This window comes from Capsicum annuum, chromosome 1, assembly GCF_002878395.1.
Source record: "Capsicum annuum cultivar UCD-10X-F1 chromosome 1, UCD10Xv1.1, whole genome shotgun sequence".
Classification (NCBI taxonomy): domain Eukaryota; kingdom Viridiplantae; phylum Streptophyta; class Magnoliopsida; order Solanales; family Solanaceae; genus Capsicum; species Capsicum annuum.
Window position 1 is genome coordinate 124,959,496 of NC_061111.1, and position 13,136 is coordinate 124,972,631.

A 13,136-nucleotide genomic window follows, 5' to 3' on the forward strand; every position below is an offset into this window, starting at 1 on the left:
CCAGAAATTAAAGGTGAACTAGGTACCTTTGTTTGAGATAATAGATAATAGAACACTGTGTAATCTGAACAACTCCTTGATGTAGAGTTTGGTGTAATCCTCGGCTGAATAAGAGGCATGAACTGGAAAGAAATGAGCTGATTTGGTCATCCTGTCTACAATTACCCAAACTAAATCATGCTGATGACGAGTTCGAAGCAAACCCATCATGAAGTCCATGTTTACAACTTCCCATTTCCAAGTAAGAATACTGAACTCCGACATGGACCCACTAGGCTTCTGATGCTTTATCTTAACCTGCTGACATGTAGAGCACTTAGTCACAAATTTTGCAACATATATTTTCATCCCGCTCCACTAATAGATCTCCCGCAAGTTGCGGTACATCTTTGTGGCCCCTGGATGAATAGAGTAGCGCGCACCATGCGCTCCTGCAAGAATTTGCTGCCTTATGTCATCTACGTCTGGAACACAAAGATGACCCTGACAGCGAAGAACACCATCACCCCCTTGGGAGAAAACCTCTATTTTCTGATCCTGAACTGAATCTTTTAACTTGACAAGGCTGGGATCCCTATCTTGCTTTTCTTTCACCTCGAAAACTAGAGATGATTCTGAACTACTCTGAACACATGCACCACCCTCTAAAGAATCGACTAAGTGAATGCCTAGTCTAGCAAGCTGATGTACTTATTGAGCTAACTTCTTCTTACTATTCCCAACATGAGAAAAAGTACCCATAGAGAGTCTATTGAGAGCGCCGGCCACTACATTGTCCTTGCTCAGATGATAGAGGACACTTATGTCATAATCTTTCAAGATCTCTAACCACCTTCTCTAACAAAGATTGAGATCTTTCTGAGAAAATACATACTAATGGATTTTATGATCTGTGAAGACGTCTACATGAACTCCGTAGAGATAATGCCTCTAAATCTTTAAGGAAAAGACTATTGCTGCTGACTCAAGATCATGAGTAGGATAATTCTTAGCAAGGGGTTTAACCTGTCTGGAGGCGTAGGATATGACCATACCATGCAGCATGAGAACACAACCTACACCCACTCTAGATGCATCACAATAAACTACAAAACCATTTGAACTATCTGGAAGAGCTAGAACTAGAGCTAAGGTGAGTCGAGTCTTCAATTCCTAAAAACTCTTCTCGTAGGGATCAGACCACTGAAACTTGTCCTTCTTGTAAGTAAATATGGACATAGGGGATGTAATAGAACAAAATCCTTCAACAAACTATCTATAATAGCTAGCCAAACCCAAGAAACTCCTAATATCTAATGTAGAGAGAGGGTGAGATAGTTTCTTATTGCTTTGGTCTTTTGAGGATCTACTCTAATGACAGCACCATAAACAATATGACTAAGGAATGCTACTGAGCTTAGCCAAAATTCACACTTACTGAATTTGGCGAATAGTAGATGATCTCTGAGAGTCTAGAGTACTATTCTGAGATGGTCTGCATAATCGCACTCAATGCGGGAATAGACCAGAATATCATCTATGAAAACTATGATGAACATGTCCATGTACTATTTGAACACAAGATTCATCAAGTCCATAAAGCGGTTGGGGCATTGGTAAGACCAAATGACATGACTAGAAATTCAAAGTGACCATATCGCGTACAGAAAGCTGTCTTTGGGATGTCACATTCTCTAATTCTGAGCTGATGATAGCCGGATCTGAGGTCTATCTTAGAGAAATAACTGGCACCCTAAAGTTGGTCAAATAAGCCATCAATTCTGGGAAAAGGATACTTGTTCTTGACCGTGACTTTATTGATTTGACGGTAATCTATACACATGTAAGAGAACCGTCTTTCTTGAGCACGAATAAAACTGGTGCACCCCACGAGAAAATACTGGGTTTGATGAATCCCTTATCTAAGAGATCCTTTAACTATTCTTTCAGTTCCTTAAGTTCTGCTGGTGCTATTCTGTATGGCAGAATAGAGATAGGCTGAGTGTTTGAAAGAAGATCAACACCGAAGTCTATTTCCCTTTCGGGAGGAATTCTTGGAAGATCTTCGAGAAAGATATCTGAATATTAATTCACTACTGGGATTGATTCAAGACTGGGAGCCTCAGAACAGGAATCTCTAACATGAACTAGATGATAAACACACCTCTTAGATATTATTTTCCTTGATCGAAGGTAGGAAATAAGTTGACCCTTGAAAGTGGATATGCTACCCTTCCACTCTAGGACGAGTTCATTTGGGAACTTAAACTGAACTATTCTATTTCTGCAGTCGACTGTGGCATAGCAGAAATGAATCTAATCCATACTGGGAATGACATCAAAATTAGTCATCTGTATTTCGACTAAGTCTGCTGAAGTGACTTTCTGAAATATCATAACCAGGCAATTCCTGTATACCCGCCGGGCTATGATGGTTTTACCCACTAGGGTAGAGACTGAAAAGGGTTCTGCTAGAATTTCAGAACTGACTTCAAAATCAACTGCTATATAAGGAGTAACAAAAGACAAGGAAACTCCTGGATCTAGCAAAGCGTAAACATACACATGAAAGATCTATAATGTACGAGTAACTACATCAGGAGAATTTTTCTGATCCTGTCGGTTCTGAAAAACATAGAGACAATTTGGGCATTGACCACTAGTAGCACTGGAAGTGTCACCCTACTGATTTGGTCGACCGAACTGAGCTGAAGAGCAATTCTGTTGGCCCTGAGGACCTGGCTACAGACATTCTCGAACTCTATGGCCTGGCTTTCCACAACCGAAACAAATGCCACTACATGCCTTACATATACCCTGATGGTGCTTACCGTAAGTCTGGCAAAAAGGATAGGTGCGGGCACTACTAACACTGCCCTGGGTCTTAGAGCCTGGTGCTCTATCTTTGTTACCCTCTTTAAACTTAGGAACTGGAGCACTGGCTGTAGAGGGAGCTAGAACTGATGACTTAGGATGAAACTGAGAATGGTTTTCTCCTTCTGATTTAGGCTGAGCAAAGTTGAAACTACCTGTCTTCGCTCTCTTATTTTGTTTTTCCCTCTGCTTAATTCTATACTCTTCTATCTGCTGAGCATGGATCATAAGTCTAGATAAGGTCATGTCACTGTTTAGCATGGCGGATCTGCACTCACTAACAACGCTATCGTTCACCCCTACAGTGAACTTACTCATCTTAGATCTACTTTCTGCAACCACATGAGGGGCATGCCTGGCTAATTGAGTAAACTTAAAAAAAATACTCTTTCACTATCATATTACCCTGCCTGAGGTTGATGAATTCTAGCACCTTGGCTTCTGTAAGCTCTTGAGGAAAGAATCTGTCTAAGTAAGTAGTGACAAACTCCTCCCACTCTATAGGACCTGCATTATATGATCTTTCGGACTTTCACTATTTGAACAAAGCATGAGCCATATCCTGCAACTGGTATCTAGCTAGCTCAGCACTCTCAACAGTAGTTACCCCCATGGAATCTATCACTTTTTGAACTTGATCTAAGAATTCTTGAGGGTCTTTATATACCTTAGACCAGATAAAGGTTGGAGGATTCATTCGGGTGAAGTCCCAAATTCTAGCTGCAATTGAGTTGGCCACTGGGTTGTCGGAATAACTGTTAGCCATTCATTATGAACAGTGACTAATTGATCAAGAGTGGTAAATACGGTCCTAAACTCCGTATGAGAGACATGATCGCCCAAAGGTTCTTCGGGCTGAGGGACTGACTGATTTTTTCTCTTAGGAGGCATGTTCTGAAATAAAGAGAAGAAGCAGATTAGACTGAGAGGTTGACTTATGATTATACTCACAGGCATGACATAAATATTGAAAGAGGGGAAACTATTCTTAAAATATCTCATCGCCTCTTGCACATAAATATGGCGCGCAACACACCCATACACAAGACTCTACTAGATGCGGCTTTAAGACTTCCTAGGACTCTATTGAGCCTTAGCCTCTGATATTAAGTTTGTAACGACCTAATTTGCTGAACCAAAACGCTACACAGTGCTCATGACCTCGAAGGACCATAAGCTAACCCATGACTGATATTAGTACCTGTATAATGCATAAGATAACATAATAATGCAGAAAGATGCACTGAAAGGCCATAAGGTTAGATCATGAACATAACTAAATAACATAACATCTATGTCGGGTAATAGAATACACAAAACAAAACTAAAGTCTAAAACATGATATTGTCTATCTAGTCTGCATTTAGTCTGAAAGCTTTTACTATTTAAAGAATCTGAATAAGGAGTTGATGGGACATGTCCCCAACTAACTCCAACTAATAAGATAATCAATGAGATACTAGAAAATCATTATGTCCTCGAAGAATAAGGACTCACTTCTACTCTGACTACTGAATCTGGAATCTACTGCTGATCTGAAACTCATGTCTCTGAACCTATGGTGTAACATAAAAAGAAAGCATCATAGTGCGAATTCGTCAGTTCATATATCCCGAGTATACATGTGAGGTAGGCTATATGCAATGGTTCACATGCATGAATAATGCTAACTGACTGTCTAACATGAATGTGAGAATACATGCATAAATACTTAATGTAACTGACAATGTGATTTCATGATTTTTGAGTCTGTATACTGAGAATGTGACATACTAGTAACTGATATGACTGATAACATGAAGGACTATATCTGAATAATGCTGATAACATGGGTGACTGTATCTTAGTATAACTGATAACGTGGGTGTCTGTAGCTGACAGTCATGAATCTAATGAAACTATCTGAGTTCCATACTGCATCTGAGTTGACTGTATCTGAAAGTCCTAAAATCTGAAGAACTATCTGAGTTCTATTATTGAGACTAATTGACAGTCTCTGACAGTCCTGATTCTGTAACATAAAATTGTGAGAAGTAGTATCTAACCGACATGCCCCAAAGTTGCTATGATAGCTGAGCTGGGATCCAATCTATGCCCTGATTGGAAGAGTGTCAATACCGCACCATTGGTAAGGACAACATGTGAGTAACCCTTATATAATAGGTAACTCTAGAGAGAACGGTGGGAACCCTCATATAACAGGTTAAGCCACCTCATCTACCCTCATATAGAAGGCTACGATGTCTTAATCTATGCTGGCTATATAGTTCTGGAATGTAAGGATTGCTTCTAAGAATCACACCCTCAGATAACAGGTGAGTTCCCATCCTTAGGTTCACTCGGTGCTAATTCCTACTCCCATCTGAATAGACACTGAACATGATTTACTGAATTGAGCATGAACTGAGTTACTAAATTTCTGTGGTTGATAGAATACCACTGATATCTGACAACTAACTGAGTCATGAGATCATGGAGAATTTTCCTTAGTCATAAGACTATCTGAAGTCTAAAAGTTCATAGCTTGACTGAGAGTATCATGAAAACATGACATGGATCTAGGTACACAACTAATATTTCGGGTACAAATACCCCCAGGACTTGATTGAAGGAAACTGATATGACTTGATATTATTGAATACATAATAATCACCACAATACGTTTATTGAAGCATTTCATCAAACGTCTAATAGGCATAAGCTTGTACATTTATGGGGATTTCATGATATCATGCTAGTTAGACAATATTCCTTCATCTAGGCATTTAATCAAACATATGACAGGAATGGTACATGTAAACATCATTATTTAATTCTAATTTCATCATTCAAGGTTTTAAATCTTAGGGTTTCATGAATCTATGGCTATAGTAATTAAACCCACACAGAAACTATCAACAATCATGGAGTAGAATCCAATTTCACATTTATCAAACGTGAACATGAGCAGCCAAAACATGAAAACATATAGAAAATCCATAACTTGAGTTTAGAAAAGGGATTCTTGGACTTAATGGATGAATGGAGTCCATGAATGAACACTATGCATACCTTAGATCGTGATTTCATGAAGATTGATGGTGAAACCTTCTTGAAATTAGACCTTTTATGAAAACCCTAGCTTGAGTTCTTGAGAGTATTTGAGAAAAACATCAATATTTTGGATGAATAAGGGCTAAATCCTGTGTTTGGAAGCTTATATAGGGGGTGAATTGACCGTTTTAACCCTTGAAACGTAATTTAATTTTTAGTACAGTTTCCTGAATCGGACCCCTTGGCGTGATGCGGCGTTATCGCACTGTGTTACTGGAAATTGACAAATGGGAAACTGCATGGTGGCGCGATGCGGAGCTATCGCGTTTCCACCTTGTCTATGACTTGGAAGTTTGGTACGATGCGCCAGTATCGCGGAGCAACACTAGAATTTGACAATTGCCATTTGAGCTATTTCCGCGATGTGCTGAAGGCTCAGGTCAAACACTGTCTCACTAAAAAGACTTTAACTCTTCGCCCAGGTGTCGAATTAGGGCTAATTATATATCGATGGAAAGCTTATTCAATTTCCCACATAATAGGAAGTGAAAATTATAGAAGTACAACATGTATAAGAATAAATTCTTATTTCAAAGAAAGTTCTAACATCCTTGAGATAATTTTCAAGCCAAGAAGAAGCACGGGTATTGGACATGACTAACTTGAACACATGAATAATAGCACAATCCATAATTTATTCATTGAAGCATTTCATCAAACATGTGATACACATGAACTTGTACATATATGGGGATTTTATGATACCATGCTAGTTGGGCACTTTTCCTTCATATAGGCATTTAATCAAACACATGGTAAGCATGGAACATGTGGACAACATTATACAATAATTAAACATCATGATTCAATTCTAATTTCATCATTCAAGGGTTTAGTCATAGGTTTACATAAATCTATATCTATACAAATCAAACCCACATAGCATTTATCACCCAACATGGAATAGAATTTAATTACTCATTATCAACATGAACAAGACCAGGCCAGTCATGAAATTCATAAAGAAAATCCATAAACTTGAACTTAGAAAAGGTATTCTTGGGATTCATGGATGAAAAGGGTCCATGAATGAATACTATGCATACCTGGGATAATAGATCCTTGAAGGTTCTTGGAGAATTTCTAGACTAGGTCTTGAATTTTCTTGAATTTTTGGAAGAAGGATTTAACCCTAGTTCTTGGCTTTTGATCTTGACAGAAACCCTATCTTGATGTTATGAATGAATAAGGAGAATATGGTTTTTGGCCAAATTTAACTAGGTATATAAACGGGTGGTAAAGTAACAAAATACCCCTTTTAAAATAGCCTGGAAATACTAAACGTATGGTGCAACGGGCTAGGGTGATGGTCCGTTGGTACTGTGAAGGTCCATCCATCCTGACCATCGGACCTAGGTAGAAATGAATCTCACTATCTCAGTGCGACGGCAGGCTCTAACGGTCCATTGAGCTAGCGACAGTCCATTAGATGCTATCATCGTTCTTGGGTAGAAAGCAAGTCCACTAACTCAGTGTGACGGCAGGCTCCAACAGTCCATCGAGCTAGCGACGATCCGTCGACCTATCTGTTGGTTCTGGGCAGTCCGACCTGCTTCCTTGAAATGTCCATAACTTCTTCCCTTAATATCGGATTTTGATGAAATTGGTATCAGTGGAGAGCTTATTCAATTTACCACATGATAGAAAGTGAGAATCTTGAAAATACCATATGTACAAAAACGGATTCATATTTCAAAGAAAATTCTAACATCTTTGAGATGATTTTAAGCTAGGAAAAAGTTACGGGTATTACAATATCTCCCCCTTGAGAACATTCATCCTCGAATGAGACTGAGAGTGAGGGGAAGAACTTAAACTAACGTACATACTAAACATGAATAATTGGAACATGATCTCATGACTGATATGACTGATAAGCTGAACATAACATTCTGAACATGCATATCTGATGCATGCGTAACTGATTCATGAATGTATGACAGAGTATACTGAGGAACTAAGTTTTTCTCACATGAGAATGTATGTCTGATGCATAATTATATAACTGAACTGATACATGAATGCAAGACTAAATATGCAATGGTACTTGATACCAAGTTTGTGATGAACACTGAACATAAAAATGAGTAAGCTTAAGGAGAACTGTTACCTTGAGCTTGATCTGAGTTGGCGGAGAAGAGGTGAGGATACTTGGTATGCATGTCTGCTTCTGCTTCCCAAGTAGCTCCCTCGATGGACTGATTTTTCCAGAGAACTTTAACTAGAGGGACTTCTTTGTTCCTTAATCTACGAGTTAGATAGTCTAGGATCTCAACTGGAATCTCTTCATAACAGAGGCTGTTCTGAACATCTATGCTCTGAGTAGGGACTACCACTGATAGGTCACCTATGCACTTCTTGAGCAAAGAGACATAGAAGATTGAATGAAGTGAGGCTAGATCAGAAGGCAATTCAAGATCATAAGCTACCTTGGTAAAGGGACTGAGAATCTTGATGGGACCGACATATCGGGGACTGAACTTTCCCTTTTTGCCAAACTGCTTCACTCTCTTCATGGAAGAGATCTTTAGATAGACATAGTCAACAATATCAAACTCGAGATCCTTTCTGCGAACATTTCCATTAGATTTTTCTCAGCTCTGAGCAGCCCAGAGTCTTTCAGTAATCAATTGGACTTTTTCTAAGGCGTCAAAAACTAAGTCAGGCCCTACGATTGAGGCCTCACTAACTTCGAACCAACCGATTAGAGATCTACATGTTCGACCATAGAGAGCTTTGAATGAAGCCTTCCAAATATTGGAATAATAGCTGTTGTTGTATGTAAACTCAATCAAAGGCAAGTGGTCTTCCAAACTACCCTTGAAATCAATTACACATGCTCTTAGCATATCTTTTAAAGTCTGAATGGTCCTCTTTGGTTAACCGTCTGTCTGAGGATAAAAGGTTTTACTAAGATAAACTTGGGTACCAAGATCCTTTTGGAAAACTTTACAGAAATGAGAGGTAAACTGGGTACCTTTGTCTAAGATAATAGATAGCAGAACCCCGTGCAATCTGACCAATTCCCTGATGTAGAGTTTGGCATAATCCTCAGCTGAATAAGAGGTATGAATTGGAAGGAAATGAGCTAATTTAGACATTCTATCTATAATGACCCAGACTGAATCATGCTGATGACGAGTTCGAGGCAAACCCATCACAAAGTCCATGTTCACTTTTTCCCACTTCTAAGTAGGAATAATGAACTTCTGCATAGGACCACTAGTCTTCTGATGCTCTATCTTAACCTGCTCATATCTAGAAGACTTAGCCATAAACTCTGCAACTTCTCTCTTTATCCCACTCCACCAATAGACTTCCCATAAATCATGGTACATCTTAGTGGCCCCTGGATAAATAGAGCAGCGCACACCACGCACTACTACAAGAATTCACTGGCTTAATTCATCTACAACTAGAACACAGAGACGACCCTGACAACGCAGAACACCATCTTTCCCTTGGGAGAAAACCTCTACTTTCTAATTTTGAACTGACTCTTTTAACTTGATAAGGTTGGGATCTCTAACTTGCTTTTATTTCACCTTGGAAACTAGAGATGATTCTGAACTACTCTGAACCCAAACATCACTCTCTTTTGTATCGACTAAGCGAATGACTAGTATGGCAAGCTGATGAACTTCCTGAGCTAACTTTTTCTTACTATCCTCAACATGAGAAACACTACCCATGGACAGTCTACTGAGAGCGTCGGCCACTATGTTGGCCTTGCCCGAATGATAAAGGATGCTCATGTCATAATCTTTTAAGAGCTCTAACTACCTTCTCTGGAAGAGATTAAGATCTTTCTGAGAAAAGACATACTGAAGACTCTTATGATCTGTGAACCCATCTACGTGAACACCGTAGAGATAATGCCTCTAAATCTTCAAGGCAAAGACTTTGACTGCAAACTCAACATCATGAGTAGGATAATTCTTTTTATGGGGTTTAAGCTGTCTAGAGGCATAGGCTATGAACTTACCATGCTACATGAGTACACAACCTACGCCAACTCTTGATGCATCATAATACACTACAAACCTATCTGAACCATCTGGTAACACTAGAACTGGAGCTAAGGTAAGTCGAGTCTTCAACTCCTGAAAACTTTTCTCACAGGGATCTGAACACCAGAAGTTGACCTTCTTCTGAGTCAATATGGACATAGGGGATACAATAGAAAAAAATCCTTCAACAAACCATCTGTAATAGCCGCCAAGCCCAAGAAACTCCTAATATCTGATGGAGAGATAAGGAGAGGCTAGTTTCTTACTGCTTTGGTCTTTTGAGGATCTACTCTAATGATAATACTTCAAATAATATGACCAACGAATGCTACTGAGCTTAGCCAAAATTCGCTCTTACTGAATTTGGCGAATAGCTAATGATCTCTAAGAATCTAAAGTACTATTCTGAGATAGTCTGTATGATCTCACTCACTACGGGAATAGACCAGAGTATCACCTATGAAGACTATGAAGAACATGTCCAAGTACTGCTTGAACACGCGGTTCATCAAGTCCATGAAAGCTGATGGGGCATTGGTAAAACCAAAGAACATAACTAGAAATTCAAAGTAACTGTACTGAGTACGAAAAGATATTTTTGGAATGTCATATTCTCTAACTTTGAGCTAATAATAGACGGATCAGAGGTCTATCTTAGATAAATAGATGTCACCCTGAAGTTGGTCAAACAAGTTATCAATTCTGGGAAGAGCATGCTTGTTCTTGACTATAACCTTATTGAGTTGATTGTAGTCTATACACATTCTTAGAGAACCATCTTTCTTGTGCACGAATAAGACTGGTGCACCCTACGAGGAATGTTGGGTTTGATGAATCCCTTATCTAAGATATCCTTCAAATGTTCTTTCAGTTCTTTGAGTTTTGCTGGTGCCGTTCTATATGGCAGAATAGACATAGGGTAAGTATGTGGAAGAAGATCAATACCGAAGTCTATTTCCCTTTTGGGAGAAATTCCTGGAAGATCTTTGGGAAAGACATCTGAATATTTCATTCACTACTGGGACTAATTCAAGACCGGGAGTGTCAGAATTAGAATCCTTAACATGAACAAGATGATAGACACATCCCTTAGATATTAATTTCCTTGACCAAAGGTAGGAAACAGGCTGACCTCTGAACACAGATACACTACCCTTCCACTTAAGGAAGGGTTTATTTGAAAACTAAAATTGGACTATTTGTTGATGTAGTCGACTATGGCATAGCAGGAATAAAGCCAATCCATGTCGAGAATGACATCAAAATCAGTCATCTTTAATTTGACTAAGTCTGCTGAGGTGACTTTCTGAAATATCCTGTATCCCATTGGGCTATGATGGTTTTACCCAATGGGGTAGAGACTGAAAAGGGCTTTGCTAGAATTTCAGGACTAATTCCAAAATCAAATGCTATATAAGGAGTGACAAAAAACAAAGAAGCTCCTAGATCTAACAAAGTATAAACAAGCACATGAAAGATCTGCAATGTACCAGTAACCACATCAGGAGAATTTTCTTGATCCTATCGGGACTGGAGAGTATAAAGACCATTTGGGCATTGCCCCTAGTAGCACTGGAGGTGGTACCCTGCTGATTTGGGTGACCAAACTAAGCTGAGGAGCGATTCTGTTGACCCTAAGGACTTGGCTGAGGACAGTCTCTGACTCAATGGCCTAGCTTAGGACATACAAAAAAAAATACCACCGTCAGCTCTGCAAATACCCTGATGGTGCTTGCCACAAGTTTTGCAAATAGGATAGGTGTGGTACTACTAACATTGCCCTGGGACTTAGAGCCTGGTGCTCTATCTTTTTTACCCTCTCTGAACTTAGGAACTGGAGAACTGGCTGTAGAAGGAGATAGAACTGATGTCTTAGGACAAAACTGAGAACGGTTTCCTCTTTCTGATCTAGGCTGAGTAAAGTTGAAACTACCTGTCTTTGCTCTCTTTTTCTGCTTCTACCTCATCTTAATCTTTTTCTTCTCTATCTGCTGAGTATGAGTCATAATTCTTGTTAAAGTTATGTCACTATTTAGCATGGCGGATCTGCACTCATTAACCACGCTATCGTTCACCCCTGACACGAACTTACTTATCTTTGCCCTACTATCTACAACCACATGAGGGGCATATCTAGCTAATTGAGTAAACTTAAGAGAATACTCTTTCACTATCATATTTACCTACACGAGGTTGATGAATTATAGAACCTTAGCTTCTCTAAGCTCTAGGGAAAAAAATCTATCAATAAAAGCAGAAGAAACTCCTCCCACTCAACTGACCCTGCATCATCTGCCCTTTCTGACTTCCACTGCTTGAACCAAGTATGAGTAACATCCTTCAACTGATATGCAGCTAGCTCAGCACTCTTAACATTAGTCACCCCCATGATGTCTATCACCTTCTATACCTAATCTAGAAATTCCTGAGGGTCCTCATCTGTCTTTGACCCGAGAAAGATTGGAGGATTCATTTGGGTGAAGTCCCGAAACCTGATTGTAGCTGAATTGGCCACTGATTTAGAAGGAATGACAGCTAGTTGTCTATTCTGGGTAGCAAATGACTGAGTAAGAGTAGTGAATACGGCCCTGAACTTTGCATGAGAAACATGTTTGTCCAAGGGATCTTCTTGGACAGGCTGGGTTCTTATCTTGGGAGGCATGTTTTGAAATAAGGAGAAGAAATAGATTAGACTGAGAGATTGACTTGAGATTATGCTCACTGGCATGACATGAATACTGAAAGAAGGGAAACTATTCATAAAACATCTTATAGCCTCCTGTACATAAATGTAGCGCGTAAAACACCCATGAACAAGGCTACTAAATGTGGCTTTTAGACTTCCTAGGACTCTATTTAACCTAGCATTGATACTAAGTTTGTAACACCCCAAATCTGGTACCCGAAATGCTACACGGTGCTTATGACCCCGAAGGACTATAAGCTAACCCATGACTGATATCTGTACCTATATACTGCGTAAAATACTGAATAATATAGAAATATGAACTGAAAGGCCATAAGGTTCAAACTGTAACATAATATTTGATGAAAAGTGTAATATCTGAATGGGGTATGAAATATCCAAAACAACTGAAATAAACTAACTAGACATAATAGTCTGGAAAGTCTATAATTGACTGAGTTGTCTGAATGAGGAGTTGATGGGACATGTCCCCA